The sequence below is a fragment of the Pinus tabuliformis genome, chromosome 2_2 (genome assembly GCF_031772625.1).
Source record: "Pinus tabuliformis cultivar Carrire ecotype Pingquan chromosome 2_2, CPIR1, whole genome shotgun sequence".
Lineage (NCBI taxonomy): Eukaryota > Viridiplantae > Streptophyta > Pinopsida > Pinales > Pinaceae > Pinus > Pinus tabuliformis.
The window spans coordinates 1,065,734,956-1,065,752,302 of record NC_142300.1 but is presented as its reverse complement, the minus strand read 5'-3'; positions in this window follow the sequence as shown (position 1 = coordinate 1,065,752,302).

Here is a 17,347-nt window from a genome sequence, read left to right as displayed (position 1 = left end):
TCTCCCACTTGATGAGATACTCTGAAATTGATCGATTTTGTAGATGTTGAGGTTTCTTTTCAGTGACTTCTTTAGGTTCCAATATGATTTTTCCTTCCTCATCAAGTTCTGGCAATATTGTTTGAACTGGGAGATTGTCACCTATAACCTTCTTTAAGCATGAAGCATGGAAAACTACATGCACTCGGGAAGATGCCAGAAATTCCAATTTGTATGCCATAGTACCAATATTTTGCAACACCTTGTAAAAACCATAATACTTTGGTGATAATTTATTATCATTCTTAGCTTGCTTGAGGGACATTTTTTTCTATGGTTGTAGTCGTAGAAATACCCAGTCACCTACATCAAAACTTCTTTCATTGTGATGTTGATTTGCCTGTTGTTTCATTCTATTCTGTGCCAAAGTCAGGTTATCCTTTAAGAGTTGGAGAAATTTATGTTGATGCTCGATGTGATCTTCCACTTCTTGAACCTTCGATTTTTCTCTTAAATATGATGTGATGGATGGTGGATGATATCCATAAAGTGCCATAAATGGGGTGATTTTTGCTACAGTATGGAAGGAAGTGTTATACCACTATTGATCGAGAGGAAACCATTTGAACCATTGTGTTTCTTTATCAAATACAAAGCAACGAAGATATCCTTCCAAACATTTGTTCACTATCTCAGATTTCCCATCAGATTGACGATGATAAGAGGAGTTATGAGCTAACTAAGTACCCAGACAAGAAAATAATTTTGTCCAAAAATTTCCAGGGAAAATAGGATCTCTGTCGCTTACTGTTAGCCTCACTATCATGTGATGAAAAAAATTACAAGTCCAAAACAATTAAATTAATTAAAATCGATAAAGTTGGATTTAATCCTACCTTTCTAGATTGAGTTTGTTCCTCATGGTAGGAGTCATTTTAGGCTTAGTTGGTTGAGAGATTCTCTCTAAATAGTTACGCTCCTAGATTACTGTTTGGTTGAGAGATTTGCTCAACCATAGTGTCCAAGATAGACATACTATCTTGAGACAAACTTCCTAATGTATTTATTTGTACTATTATCATTATTTGTACATTGGATTACATTATGAGAAGAATACAGTGAGGCTCAGGCCTTTTCCGCCATTTCTATGTCTCTGGTATTTTTTAATGTGTGTTAATTGTGTTTATTATTCTAAGTGGTCCCTGATCCAGTTCAAATTTCTTCCAAACCAATCATCAAGCCATGGGAAGAAATCCAAAGTAACAGAAATCGATGAGGCTTAGGATATGTGAAAAATGACACCAACTTGAATATCCTAGATTATTCAAGGCACATTAAGTTTGTCAGTGCAGGGTTTCTTGCACAACTCACATCAGCTAGTTCTGAGAAAGTTGAAGACAAACATAAATACACGCAAACTGAAGTTGCAGTCAAACCAAAATGCCTTCACTGTCAAAGAACCTGTCATCTGGAAGATCAGTGTTTTTATCTCCATCCTTGTCACCATTGTGGCAAGTCAAATCATTTATCAGCACAATTCAACAAACAATAAAAATCAACCAGATTGAAGATCAATTATTCATGGATTGATCCCTGGGAATGGTCATCCACGGTCAGAAGATTGTATAAGTTTTACAATTGAATTCACTCACACATATTGCAGCCAACAGTAAAAATGAAGATGGTACTCTCATGTAGTTGAATGGGGGAGTACACCAGTGAAAACTCCTACACCTGAAGGGGGGGTTCAAAAATAATTTGAAGAATATTGTCTCTCCTTTCAGCTGACAAAGGCGGGGAAATGTCAATGAAATTGATAGTGGTTGCCAAACTAAAAGTCTTGACAACATCAGCAAAGCATCCTGTGGGCATTTTCATCAGCAAGTGGGCATAAAAAAATTCGCCAATGGGCGATCGATAGCAAAGTCAGTTGTGAGTAGTTTTCAAACACAAGAAAAGCAACAATGAGTTGTTTTTCAACGTCATTATCCAGTGGGCAATCATCATCAGCAAATTTGCCAATTCGCGTTCATCAAATTTTGTCAATGGACAAACAAATATGCTAGTGGGCATTCATCAAATTTTTTCAATGGACACAAGATGCCGATTTCAAGCAAAGAACAGTTGGATATTTTTTCACCTTGGCATGTGATGGAGTTGTCAAGCGACATTCAGAGATAAATCAGACATGCAATTGACTCATGGTCTCTTCATATTGTAGTTTCTTCAGCATCCAGCTTTGGCAATTTTTCAGGCAGTGTTTTTGAGGATCAACATGAGAACTTGGAGGATGGTTCCTCATTCTTGTTTTGGACTTATCTTTGAGGGGGGTAATGTTAGCCTCACTCTCCTGTGATGAGAAAAATTATAAGTCCAAAACAATTAAATTAATTAAAATCAATAAAGTTGGATTTAATCCTACCTTTCTAGATTGAGTTTGCTCCTCATGGTTAGGAGTTAGTTTAGGCTTAGTTGGTTGAGAGATTCTCTCCAACTATTTAGGCTCCTAGATTAGTGTTTGGTTAGACATTTTCTCAACTATATTGTCCAAGATAGATGTACTATCTTGAGAAAAACTTCCTCATGTATTTATTTGTACTATTATCTTTACTTGTACATTGGATTACATTATGAGAGGAACACAGTGAGGCTCAGGCCTTTTCCGCCATGTCTAATTTGTATATTTCTTCTATTTATTTTATGAATGTTTTATTAGTTGATTGAATAGTCTTCACTTACAATAATCTTTGGGTTTACATGTAGGTTTCGAATTGTTTGCATAAATGCAGTAGCAATTGTACTACCTTTAAATGGATGAGATAATGCACAAAAGTGTGCATACTTGGTAAGTCTATCAACTACCACCATGATGACACTCTTTCCTTCGGAATTGGGTAAACTTGTGATAAAATCCATTGAAACCTCCTCCCAACATTGACTTGGAATGGATAAAAGTTGTAATAGATGTAGGTTCTTAATTGTCTCAATTTTGTTTTTATTCAAAACAAACATTCTGCCACAAACTCTTGAATATCATATTTAAGGCCATCCCAAAAAATTCCTTCTTAACCCTGTGGTAATTTTTTAAAAATCTTGAATTCCCTCCTAAGCGATAGGTGTGCAATTCTAGAAGAATCTATTATTTGAGTTGGGAATTCTTATAGAGGTATAAGCGATCTTTGTACCATAGCAAATCATTTTTATAGCTAAATGTATTAGATATACGAGGATCTTGCTGCAACTTTTGAATGAGTTCCCACACTTTTTCATAATTCTTACATTCATCCCTTGCTTCGTTTATCTAATCTGGTTGGATAATAGAAATGGCACAAAGAAATGATTCCACATCCTCATCCTTTCTTGAGAGTGCATATGAAACAACATTTTGCTTCCCTTTTCTCTAGATGATTTCAAAATCATAACCCAACATCTTTGTGACCTGTTTTTTCGGCACTTCTGAAGATAATCTTTGTTCTAAAAAGTATTTAAGGCTATCATGATCTGTTCTTACCTTCAAGTGTCTTCCCATTAGCTAAGGTCGTCATTTCTTAAGTGCGTGTAGTATTGCTAACATTTCCTTCTCATGAATAGCTTTCTGTAAATACTTTCCTTTGATTGGATGACTTTCAAAAGTAATGGGTCTTTCTTCTTGCTTAAAACAACACCAATTCCATTTCCCGAGGCATCACATTCCACAATAAATGTTTTTCTGAATTCTAGCATAGCTAAGACCAGTGCTTGGAACATTGCCTCTTTAAGATGTTCGAAGGCTTTCATTTCTTTTGGAGTCCAAGAAAATGCATCTTTCTTCAGTAATGTTGTTAGAGGTTCTTCTATTCTCCCATAATTCTTAACAAACTTGTGATAATAACCTGTCAACCTGAGAAATCCTTGCAGATGCTTTATGGATGTGGGGATTTTCCATTCCTTAGTGGCTTTAATTTTTCTAGGGTCTACCTTAACACCTTCATGAGATACAATATGACCCAAATATTCCACCTCTTGTACTCCAAAGAAACATTTGGAGGTTTTTGCATATAATTATTTCCCCTCAAATAGTTTGAGCACTCTATCAACATGTTGAACATGATCCTTCCAAAACCTGTTGTAGATTAGTATATCATCAAAAAATACTGACACAAATTTTCTAAGCAAGGGTTTGAAAATGTAATTCATCAAACCTTGAAATATAGAAGGTGCATTTTTAAGGCCAAAAGGCATGACCAAAAATTCATAATGACCCTCATGAGTTCTAAATGTTGTTTTCGGAATGTCTTCATTCTTCATTCTGATTTGATGATATCCCGAACGAAGGTCCAACTTGATGAAGTAAATTTCTACATGCAATTCATCCAATAATTCATCAATGATAGGAATGGAAAATTTATCTTTAATAATGAGCTTATTGTGCTCCCTATAATCCAGACACATGCGCCATGATCCATTCTTCTTGAATTATACTAGCCTCTAACATTTCTGCAACCATACGTTCAATTTCACTCTTTTGGGCATAGGGATATCTGTAAGGCCTGATGTTTCGATGAACACTTCCTGGAATCAAATGAATAGCATGATCATGATCACTAATTGGTGGGAGGCCTTTAGGAGTCTCAAATACCTTGGAATAATTGCCCAAGGCTTTTTGGAGATCTGGAGAAATAGATGATTTCAATGTGGGAACCTCCAACAATCATAATTGTGCAATTACGCCACATTGTTCTTTCTTTAGAATATTTGTCATGCTGTTAGAGTTGATTATCTTTCTCAGTTTCCTGGAAATACCCCTTAATTCAACTTCCTTTCCTTCTAAAAAATAATTCAAGAAACGTTCTTGAAAATTAAAAGCTATCATACCAAAAGATTGTAGCCATTGGGCTCCTAGTACAACATCAACACCACCCATTGGAATGGAAACTATTGGACTATTCAAAACATTATCTCCCATGGATAGCTTGATATTATGACACTTTCCATAGCAATTTATGGTTCCTCCATTTGCAACCATCATTGGACACTCTGGTACTGGATATAGGAAGCAATTCAATTCCTTCGCTATCTTACAATGAATAAAATTATGGGTATTTCCCGAATCAATCAACACTATTACCTTTTTATTCTTGATATGTCCTTCTATCTTGATAGTTTGAGGAGCGGTAATTCCGACCAATGCATTACAAGATATGGTCAGATTCATTTATTCTTTCTCTACGGTTTGTTCCTGATGTGTATCCTTTTATTTTGATGTTTCTTGTTCCTTTTATTCTTCCTCTTCACAATTTATGTAAAATAATTTCTTCTCAACACACTTATGACCTTTAGCGTATTTTCTATCACAACTGTAACAAATCCCTTTTGCTGTTTTTTCTTCCAATTGTTGTGGTGTCAACCTTGTAGGTTTGTGGAAGACCAGGGGCAACAACACTTCCATATGTATAGTTGTGATTGGTAGGCTTCCTCGTTGCCATAATTTTTCTTTCAATTTTTCTCTCCAGCTTGAATGGCCTCTCCAATGAATCAGTTTCCCAAAGGCGAACCTCATGTTGGATGTTATCCTTTAAAGTCCCTATGAACACATTAATCCTATGCTCGTCTAGAATATATTTTACCCTTATATTAAATTTTTGGAAGTCCTCAATTTGCTCCACCATTGAACCCTTTTGTTTGATATTTATCATTTGGCTAAAAAAGGTGTTTCTTTTTGTATCCTCATAATGTGCTATCATTTCTTCCATAAAAATTTCTCAAGTGACAATTTGTTTACGAGAGAAAATCCATCAATACCATACAAGCTAATTGGGTTCCAAATATAAAGTCACAATGCATACCTTTTGTTTGTTTTTCACATTATGGAGATCGAAATATTGCTCCATATGCAATATCCATGTTACGAGATCCTAGCCATAAAACCTCCTCATATTGATCTTTGGAACATGACAGGTCTTCAATCCAACATTAGAATCTATGAAATCATGACTAACATTTCTTTTGTTCTCATCATGAGTTTCCTCTATTATTTTTTTGCCATTAGGAAGAATTTCTTGCAACAACGTTTCCAAACCTCCTTTAAAACCTTCCATGTCTTTCTTCAAATAATAAATGTTCACTTCTAGACCATCCATCTTAGCTTCCACGCCATCCATCTTAGCTTCCATGCCATTCATCTTAGCTTCCATGCCATTCATATTAGCTTCCACGCCTTTCTTTAAACCATCCATCTTAGCTTCTGTTACTTTTCGTGAGAGTGAAATTTGTTGCACTTGGTCTCGTAATTTTTATATATCATGTTGCACTTCTTCCTCTTCTTCATGAGTCATGCTAGATCTTTCAAGTTGCTTACTAGGTGTTTGCATTTTCTTTTACCTCTTTGTAGGAGCTCAATATTGAATCTGTTATATATATGTAATTTATGCTCTCCAATGTTTGAAATTTAATCTTGTGATATCCCTCTGCGTCCTCTTTCCAACCCCACAAGTTTGATCCAAATTGGATTCTTCAAGAAAGAGTTACGTCGAGCCGCCCACGATGACCTGATTATAGACTAGTTTAGTAGAGAAAATGTGTATGAAGTACCACGTGTCACTGTTTATACTGCCGGACTTGAAAATGATACCCAAAAAACTACAGTCCACCCTCTTTCTTTAACGATTTATGCAATTTCAATCCGATGCTAAGAGGAAACATTATAACAAGTTTCCCAAGGCAACCGGTTTGAGATCGAATTCGGGAGCCTAAAAAACCCTAACTTCCTCAGTTCATATATATGAAAATATAGCGAGACAAGATCTGAAATTTAGTTTCGAGTTTCGTCACGATTTCAGCTCAAATGGGTTTTAATTTCAGCATGTGAAGCTTCGTAGAAGAATAGTTATAGCGAAAATGACACAATGACATATTTGAAGCAACGAAACCCTAGAATCCAAAGCTCTGATACCAATTGTTATGCAACGAGCTCACAAAATAGAAGAATGAGATATATCAATGACTTAAAAAGTAGTCTCTTCAAGGGGAGAACCTCCTTTACTTTACACAAATGAAAAATTCTTGGACGATACAAATGAAAATACCTCATTTCTATATATAGGGGTCTAAGGGGTCACAATATAATCAAAGTCTACATAAACATAATAATGTAAGGGAACAACATTAACAATAGTGAGCTTTTATGGGGAACAATAATAACAATAAGGGGACAACATGGGAACAACAATAACAATAAGGGCTACAATGACAATAATAATTGTTATAGCTCCGAATCTCACCCTTGATATTTGTGAAGCTACATTTATGGCCTAGGGAAACCCCTCCTTCCAAACTTGGTCCAAATACTTAAAAAACAGTGTTTTATTCCCTGTACGTGACATTGCCATGATCTAAATGCGTGTGTACGCAGGTTAGTGTATACCCAACTCGTGTATATGTCTTAAAACAATTAAAACAATTAAATCTCCTTAATTTCAAGTGGAGATCATGGATTTTACTTGTTGATTACCTATTAGTGCCCATGGCCCCAACTATTCCCAACAAATTCCCAACTAAAAAAATACTTTGGGAGAAGTATAAAAAGGCTTCAATAGGAAGGCCTTAAGGAGAAAAGAAGAGAGAGAATTACTCTGCTGAGATTATCCATGATCAAGTCTGAAGATCCTTGTGCTTCCAGCACCTCCCCCACTACAGGAAACCCTTGTTTCCTTGAGTTTTGATGTCATTTCACTAGTTGAGATATCCTTGTGTGAGTCATGGAAGGAGCCTTTTCAAGACTTGGGATTGGATGGACCCAGAGGATGGTTCTGCTTGGAGCCAGCAAGAGGAAGATTCAGGTGATATCATTCCTTGCTTTGTTTTAGTTATCTGTAATAAAGAAAAATTTGTCTTGTTCCCGAAATCAATCTTCTTTATGCATATGATGTTATTGTTATGGTTTACATATGAACAATTTTTTCAATGTATAATTAACCATCTTTCAATATTTTATGAAGTTGATTTCTATATGATACTTTGTCCCTATATTGCTATGCTTCTGTGAATTGGTTGTTTTGCAGGTTTATGGATCGAGAGGAACTCCAAGAGGGTTTGAACCCTAGCTAGATCTACTCGAATGAAGGACCACCAGGTACACATCTCTTTGCATAGTTTTCTTATTTAAGTATCATGTCTGCGTGGAATGCTTGTCTTTTACTGTAGATAACCCCTCCCTCTACTAGGGTGTTGACCCAAAACCCTAGGGGACTTAGTCCCTCAACAATAATAAGATAATACACTAGTATTATAAGGACCTAACATAAGATTTTTATTTGGTTTAGAGATTTGTGAGAAGGTTAGTATGTGTTTCAGTGATTGATTTCAACAATGGAGTGATTCAATTTTAGGGTTTACTATTTTGAGATATGTATGGAGTTTATCTGAAGAGGAAGTGCGTAAATACGCAAGTATGTATCATAATAATAGTGTATATATTTTGACATAAGGTTGCCATGGTTTGTAGTGACAAGATCTAGTTTCTATGATGAACAATAGGTAGTCTGACATTCTCATGAAGAGTATACAATGAATTGAAATGATCTAGTTTCTTTGGTTGTTTGAGATTTGGTATTTGATTTATTCAATGACTTGGTGATTACATTGGTTCACTGATTTGATATAGTGTTGGTTTCAATATTATTGTCTGATGTCTAATATTCGGAATGGATCTAGTTTGAAATATTACGAAAAGTGATCCATAAAAAACATAGGATAAAGAGGTTGTAGCTTCCTTTCAATAGAAGCCAAAAAATGAGAGAAGGTTGTAGCCTCCCATAGGTGGGTGCTTGCGTACTGGTATGATTCTGCGATAGTACAAGTATTGTAAGAAATTTCTATTTATAATAAAAGAAAATATACAGACAACAATAGTGGTTGTTTTTTCCCACATTAGGTTTCCACCTCAAAATCCTCGTGTTCATGTGTTTCTTGTGCATGATGACTTATTATATTCTTACTACACATGATTATTGTTTAAATAACATTTAATGAAGCACTGATATGCTAGTTCAATTCAAATAGATGATGAATTAAATGAAATAGTTAGTGAACTGGATATACACCTCTTGTCTTCATCACAGTCATGTACATCTGCATGTTTACTTCATAAAAATCGCGTATATAAATCTGAATAAGGAAAGAAAATTTCAAGTAGGTTAAAATACTGAATCCCCCCCAGTATTTTTCTAACAATTGGAATCAGATCAGGACCTTCAGAAGAAGCTTGATCACTTGACAACATATTCATCAAGATGAGAAACCAAGAGGGAGAAACTTCAATTAGGCCACCATTATTTAATGGATCCAATATAGTATTCTTGAAAGTCATAGCAAGAGCTTACCTACAGGTACTTGGAGAGAATGTTTTGGGAATCATTGAAGGAGGCTATCAATATCCATCCTCCATTCCCAAAGATGAAGCAAAAAAAAAATATGAAACCATTGCAAAGGCAGTCAATGCTATGTTAGGAAGCTTGGTAGAATCATACTTTGTCAAAGTCATGCAGCTGAATATCGCAAAGGCTATATGGGACAAGATCATCCAAAGTTATGAAGGCGGAACCAAGGTAAAAAGAGCCAAACTTAAAACCCTTAGAATTCAATATGAAACTCTCAGAATTCCTAATAATGAAAGTGTTGTAAGTTTCTTTCTTAAAGTAGATGAGATCGTTAATTCAATGAGAAATCTTGGTGATGAAATAAAATAATCATCATTGGTTGAGAAAATCTTAAGATCACTAACCCCAAAATTCGATTCGAAAGTCTCTCCCATTGAAGAAATGTAGGATTTGAAGAACCTTACTATTTAACAACTTCATGGGATTTTAACAGTCTACCAAATGAGACAATGGGGTCCGTCATATATCAAAGAAGTTGCATTGAAACCCACTTCCAAAGGAAAATAAAAGGAGGATCTCAAGGAATCAAAGTATGTATCAGATGAAGAAGAGAAAAACTTTGTAAAGAAACTTCAAGTAGGCACTGGAAAATTCAGAGGTAACCTTCCTTTCAAATGTTTCGCTTGTGGAAGATTCTGTTATTATATTGCTAAATGCCCTTATAGAGAAAACCATGAGATTTAAGGGAAAATTCAGCAAAAGTAAATTTTAGAGCAAGGTTCAAAAATAAGAGAAGCTTCTACACACACGAAGATAGTGATGGTCTTTCAAATGGTGAAGAAGGTGAGTCCGATCAAGAATATCAATTACTTATGGAATTTGAAGATAAATGTATTGATGAAAATGATGATATCTTTATGGATGCCCTAGAAGAAAAGGATAATCTCATATAAGTAATAACTCTTCTTAAAATTTGTTTAGAAGAAGATAAATTAATAGAAGATGCACTGAAGAAACAAATCCTAGAGAAGGAGAGGCATAATAAAAAGTTAGAACTAGAGGTTGTAAGTCTAAGGAAAGAACTTGAGAAAGAAAAGAGTCTAAACCTTAGATTTACTAAAGGATATGAGACCTTAGAATAAATCATCAAAGTGAAATGCTCTCCTCTTATAAAAATAGGCCTTGAATACAATGGAGAATCATAAAAAACTATAAAATCTTCTGAAATGGGTACAGGTAGTTATCTCAATGTAGTAAAACGAAACAATCTACAAAATTCTAGCTCTCAGCAAAGGGATAAGGGATCAAATGTCTCTCAGGTAAATCAACCTTATCACAATCAAAGTTAAAGCTACACAAGAAGGTACTACACTCCTAGGAACTTTTATTTTAATGGTTAATGCTTCACTTGTCATAATTTTGGTCATAAGGATGCTCAGTGTGTTTCTTATAAAACTATCATGACTAGAGAAGCTAGAATACAAAAGAATGAGACTCGGTTAAAGAAATACTCTTACAATACCTTCTCACCTCTTCAATATGAATTTGAATGATCCCTTTGTAATAATTTTGGGCATAAATAAATTGAATGCATAAGCAAAATACGATATACTCTTGAGAATGAACAAAAATTAAGAACGTCTAAGGTATGGAAAAGAAACCATAGAATTTGAGAATTGTGGTTTAGCTTTATATGTACGAGATCAAGGAAATATTTGGTACATTGGGAGTGGATGTTCAAAACATATGATAGGTGATAAATATAAGTTCATGTCCTTTAATGAATTAAAGAAAGAAAAGAATGTAACATTTGGAAATAATTCACATGTTTTTTTTTTTTCTAGGTTAAGACTAAACTAAGTACCCACGGGGAATTGAACCAGTGACCTATCGCAAGGAGTGCCTTAACAGCGCACCCATTCACCGTCAATCCAAAGCCCCGTGGGCGAAATAATTCACATGTTGCTATCAAAGGAAAGGAACTGTTTTGCTGAAAGAAAAGGTTAAAGTTGGAAATGTTTTGTTTGTTGATGGTGTTGTCACTCCCAGAGATAGCCTCAAATTGCTTACAAGACCAGTGCTTGGGCACATCTAGATTCTATGTGTCTCATATGATTCTCAAGAAATTGGAGACATCGCATATATTTTATATATATATATATATATATATATATATATATATATATATATATATATATATATATATATATATATATATATATATGGAATGGGTTGGTTCATTCATCTAAATGAGTAAGCCATGAAATTTTGGTATTTCTTCACATATAAAAATCACAAAAATATATGGATAAAATAGTGGAGCCCGAGTAGTTCAAGTACCTACAATTTAATAAGCTTTGACAAAGCAATGAAAGAGGATAAGGAGAAGGAGTAACTCATCACATAGAGCTTAAAACATAAAGAATTCTACACTTAACATGTAGAGCTTGAAGCATCAAGAATTTCTACACTTATTTGAGTTACATGTAGATATAATGGAAAAAATAGGGGATGGGTGTTATGATTCATGGAGTGCGATTTTAAAGATATAATCTCAATAGTCCATACAGGCACGTGCATTAATAAGTCCATACAAATGAATCTATAATAGAATATGAAATATTTCTAGTAGCAACGATTACATGAATTTAGAGAGGAAACATGAACACAGTAGAATTCAACAGAGGGAGAACATATTTTAGTACTTGAAGGGGGAATCACCACAATTTCCTTGATATTATGAAATGTCTTTATATTGAAGTCATACAACCTGAAAATACAAGTAGTTATTTCTTAAGAATTTTGAACCTTTGTAAAGTGTCGCTTCCCCCTATTTATCTAGAGAGGAGAGCATTTGAACATTCATTACAACAAAATATCTTCTACCAAGTCTTAGTTGTCAGATCGACCAGCTGTCTTGGCTAGGGATGGCTCTGTGGCCCAAATTAGTTAATAAATATTAATTGCCTCATTAAATGGTGACACATTATAGGATAAAAAATCAGTCAACAATCACATGAACATGTTAATAAAATATCTTTGTGCCCATCCCTGTGATCGCCGCTGCTTCAGGTTGAATTTTGCTCATGATCTGGCCTCCTATGTTACTCAGCCAACTCTCGTTGCTTCGTCCTTTACTACTTGAACAATTCATCTTTTAAAGCTAGGAGTGGGCACTATCAGTTTCATGTCACAATACTAAAGCAGAGGATCCATGGGCGGTACTTCATCTTCCCTTTGTATGGCAGCACCATGCTAGATAATCAAGTCCTCCCGAGCTTCCAAGTCCTCGTTTACTTCTGTCATCATCAACCCAGATTTCATGTTGCAAGGGGCCTTTCTGGGTCTGTCCATGCCAAGTTTGAATGCTCCATCTCCTTTACTAAATGCCACAGATGTCGACCCACCTTGCCTTTAAAGTTTTGCACTACCTAGTCATAGAGTTCTCGCATCTGTATTTTCCATTAAAAGCCTTTATAGGATGGGGCCTTCAGATCCAATCCAACCCCTTTTGCTTCATGTGACCAGGGGATATGACCAGGTTTTTATTCCTTGAGCGCTAGGGCCTTTGGACTTCCCTCCAGGGGTCTTCCTCTTTTGTTACATAGAATCTTGCACACTGATGGTTTATAATGCTTTCCTTTGATATCTCCCCTTGACCATTGCGATCTCCAATCTGCAGGATTGTGCCGAATCGGGGTATTGCAATCGCAATATGGGAGATAGGGCCCCTTTACCTCCTTTCACAACACTGACCTATTTGTCTACATTCGGGACTTCAAGAAAGCAGGATTCATAAACTAACGCATCCGAGAGGGTCTTTCGCATATCGCAATCATGGGTCAGAAGGGACTTCGACAGAGGAGGGCTTTCATTTGTGCGACCATGGGTCCATGGGATTGGGCCCACCTGGGGTATCGCAATCACAATATGGGAGAGAGGGATTTTTTACCTCATTTCATTTTATTGGCCGATTTGTCTAGAGACTTCCATAAGGCATCTCACATAAAATATCACATCTGAGAGAGTTCCCACATATTGCAATCCCAAGCCGAAAGGGACTTTGGTGGAGGAGGAACTTTGGCCTGTGCAATTGCCAATCTATGATATTGGCCCATTTTGTGCTTAGCCCTTGGTTCTTTGGCCCTCCATGTGATCATAGGCTAGCCCCTTTATCGGAGCCCCCTTTACCGTAAATCGCAATCAGATACTTTTAATTGGAGTTGCGACCCTTTAACTTCGTCGATTTCCAATCTAAGGGCATCTCCTTTGGTGACTTTAGCAGTGCCATGTGGCACTTCCTGAGTCGTGACATGTGTCGTCCATGTTGGGTTGTGTTATATTCTTTCCACGACTAGCCCACATAGTTAACTGGGGGGTTAGAGGGTGGGCGGAGCCCCCGCTTGGTTGCACCGATTGTGTAGCGGGGGGGTCACAAAGGGTTTAAGGGGTGCAGGTAACCCCACTCTATGGGGTCCAGGGCAGTGCCTCGGAAAATTTTGGTTTTGGAACCTATGTTAGGTTGGGCAGACCCACCTACGGTTTTGTGCATGATTTTCACAAATGTTTTTGGATGCGATGGTTTTTGGTCCATGGTTTTGGATGCAATGGTTTATGGTCCATGGTATTGGATGCTTCAGCATGTATAAATATGTATTATAGCATTGAAAGGAACATAATGAAAAATCAAGCTGGTAGTCTCGGTTTTGGGATCCAGGGGAAAATCTTTGTGTATATGTGTTTTATGTGTTATGCTCTCGCATTGTTTATTTTTTGTGTTTTAGAATTCGTATGCAGGTAATTTCTATACAAGGTTAAAACCTACAGTTCAGATATGCTCCCATAGGACCCATGAAAATGCCAAATTTTCCTACCACGTGTCGTTTTTACTTCCACATCATGATAAAGTTAGCTTCCATGTGGATTCTTAGGGATCAATGGTATTCTGCCATGTGGCCCCTTGGAGGAGAGAGAGAAGGGCCCACCTGGCCTTGGTTTTTCACTGCAACCCTTTTTTAAATGGTTTTCGCCCCTCCTGGTGCTTTACACTGTATCGGGACTCTTACACTTCACAGTATTTTTAATCCTAGTTCCATCCAGAATCGTCAACTGCCAATATTGCGGGGCCTCCGATGTTGCGGGAAGTCTCATATGTGGGACCTTCGATGTTGCGGGAAGTGTCATATGTGGCACCTCTGATTGCCAGTAAGTCGCTAGATTGTGCCCCAGACCTCCTGTTTGTTGATCTGCCTTACTTTGGACCCTTTGATTTGCAATTTGCGATATGGGTGGTCAGCCAATCATAGATTTTGACGTCTTACCTTAACACTGCTTCGGTAAAGCCCCGATTGTGATTTGTGATGAGCTTGAACCTTAGCCATTTTTCCCTTATTTTCTGGCTTTGAAACGATATCTTCAATCTGCTCTAAATTCTGATCTAGGAGTCACTTTTGGACTTCCACTTACTGTTGGAAAGCTTATTCCGAACACTATCCAGTGGAGAGGGTCCGATTTAGCTCTAAGAGATTTTGTGGCTTGGAAGATGGTTGAAAAATTATATGTTCTTTGGTACTCTTTGTACAACTGGAACTCTGTTTTCAAAAGGTGACAACATTGTCTCCACCTGGGGACAGTGCCTTGCTAGCAAGGTGCTGAGAACCTACAAACTATGAACTTCTCCTTTGGGCATGGAGTTTTTTCTAAACAAATGATAATTTTGTGAAAGTGGAATTTTCAACATAAACTAAAAATTTCATATAACAATTATGATACACACACAGGTATCTACAATGAGTTCAAGACAGGTACCTCTAGTTTTGGAAATAGAGTTTGAGTAATTGACCATCTACCGATAGTTCCAACGATTCACCATCTATATTTTCAAGAAGGTACGTGTTATTTCATCTCTCTTTCACAATATTGAAAGGGCCGAACCATATTGGATCAAATTTTCCATGTTTTCCTTTGTCTTCCCGTCAAACGTCCTATCGGAGAACTAAATCTCCTGGTTGAAGAGGTTGATCCTTGGCGTTCTTGTCAAATATGTATTTCATCTTTTGTTGGTAATTTGACAAGTTGGCCCCCACTTGTTCTATGTTTTCATGAAGTTCAATGAGTTGATTTATCCTTCGTGTCAAGGCACTTGGATCTTCCTCAGCTTCTTGTAGTAACTTTTCCACCGACATCGCTAATTGGATTAGGAAGACCACAAACTTGCCATACACTAGCTCAAATGGTGATTTTCCAATGGATCGTTTAGGAGTTACTCAGTTGGCCCATAGGGCAAACTTCAATGGGGAGTCTGAGTTCCTCTTATTCTTGATGATGTTCTTCTTCAACACCCTCACCATAGTTTTGTTTGAGGACTTAGCCAGTCTATTACCTTGAGGATAGTAGGTAGTGGAGTGCCTGATGATGATATTGAATTTCAGGCAAAAGCTGGTGAATTTGGAAGATTTGAAGACCTAATCATTTTCAGTGATAATTTTGATATGACAACCAAAGAAAGATAATATGTTCTCGTCCATAAAATTAATTACTATTGAGTCTGTAGTGTTTCTTTCTGGGATGGCCTCTACCCACTTGGTGAAATAATACGTGGTCGTTAATATCCACTTGTCTTGGCCATTAGACGTTGTTATAGACATATTTGGGCACTACAAGCCCAATCACATATGTCGATAAACCAAGGGCTCTTAAACCCCTAAAATTTTTGTTTCATACCCTAAAGGATCAAGGTCAGCTAATTACATCATTTCCCAGAAGTTCTCCCTGAAAAACTACTCAAAATTGGTCAAAACTGGACCATACAAACTGCTCCATGCTGAGGGTGCGATACATCTCACCTGTTACACACAAGGGGTGTGATGCATACTGAAGAGCCCTTCTGTAGGGTGTGATGAGTGAGATCAGACAAATGGCAGAGGTAGTTTGCTAGGTGGAAACTCAGAGAATCTTCTAGAAACTGCTCATATGACACTTGCCTCTCTGAATTCGCCCAGGGATGAGTAAGAGATCATGAAATCTACAAGTGCAAACAAGAAATATCAGTGAAATGACACTAACCAAAAACCCAGAAACTGACTCACGCCCTACAAATATCTATATATGGATCTCTCATCCCAGAGATCCCGAGGCTAGAATTTTGTAATTTGTAAGGAAGTGCTGTTGATTTCTCTTTGAGACATTCTATTGTTGGGTGATATTGCTTTTCATGAGGTGAAGAGGGCTTTCATGCTAGGAGGATGATGCTAGATCAGACAGTTGGGTTGTAACCCTCTCTTCTACTTCTACTATCAATAAAGCTATTTGAGTTTTCCTCCATATACTTGTGTACTTGTAAATCTTGTATTTGTGAATGCAATTGTATGGTTAATGTACTTCTGATTATACATTGTTTATGGTATTATAGATCTCTATGCTTTGATGGTATTTGGTTGCTTTGACTCCATGGCTGTTCTTTGAAGTGGCGATCTCTATCAAAGGAGAGAGGAAACAAGCAAGGATCCAAGTGAAAGATTAAGGTTGGTGCTCTCTGCTTCTCTCTTATCTATCATCCATAAAGGAAAACTCAAGTTACTTTGAATTGTTTGTTTCTAAGATAGCTGCCCATCTTAGTGGAACTAACAGATCTGAATAGACACTAGTTTTCCTAGAAACAAAATGTCGACTCCACTGGGGAGTGAATAGTTTGTTTGTTTGTTGCTATTGTTTGCTTTATAAACTACAGATGGAGCCTAAAGTTAAGCCAACTAGTCTTCGAACTGATTTTGCTATGCAACTGCAAACCAGATCAACGATGCTTCAGTCAATATCTGGGTTGGTTTATGAACTGAACATCTGACTTGAAAACATACTGAGTGCCCTAGTGGTAGCTCAATACCCTCATAAGATCATACCCCTATACTTTGTGTTTATTATCCATCATAAGCTCAGCCTAAATCACTGAACTTAGTTGTACATTTTGAGAAAAAACCAAGCTCAGTTTCATTCTCTGGACCATCACACTGTCT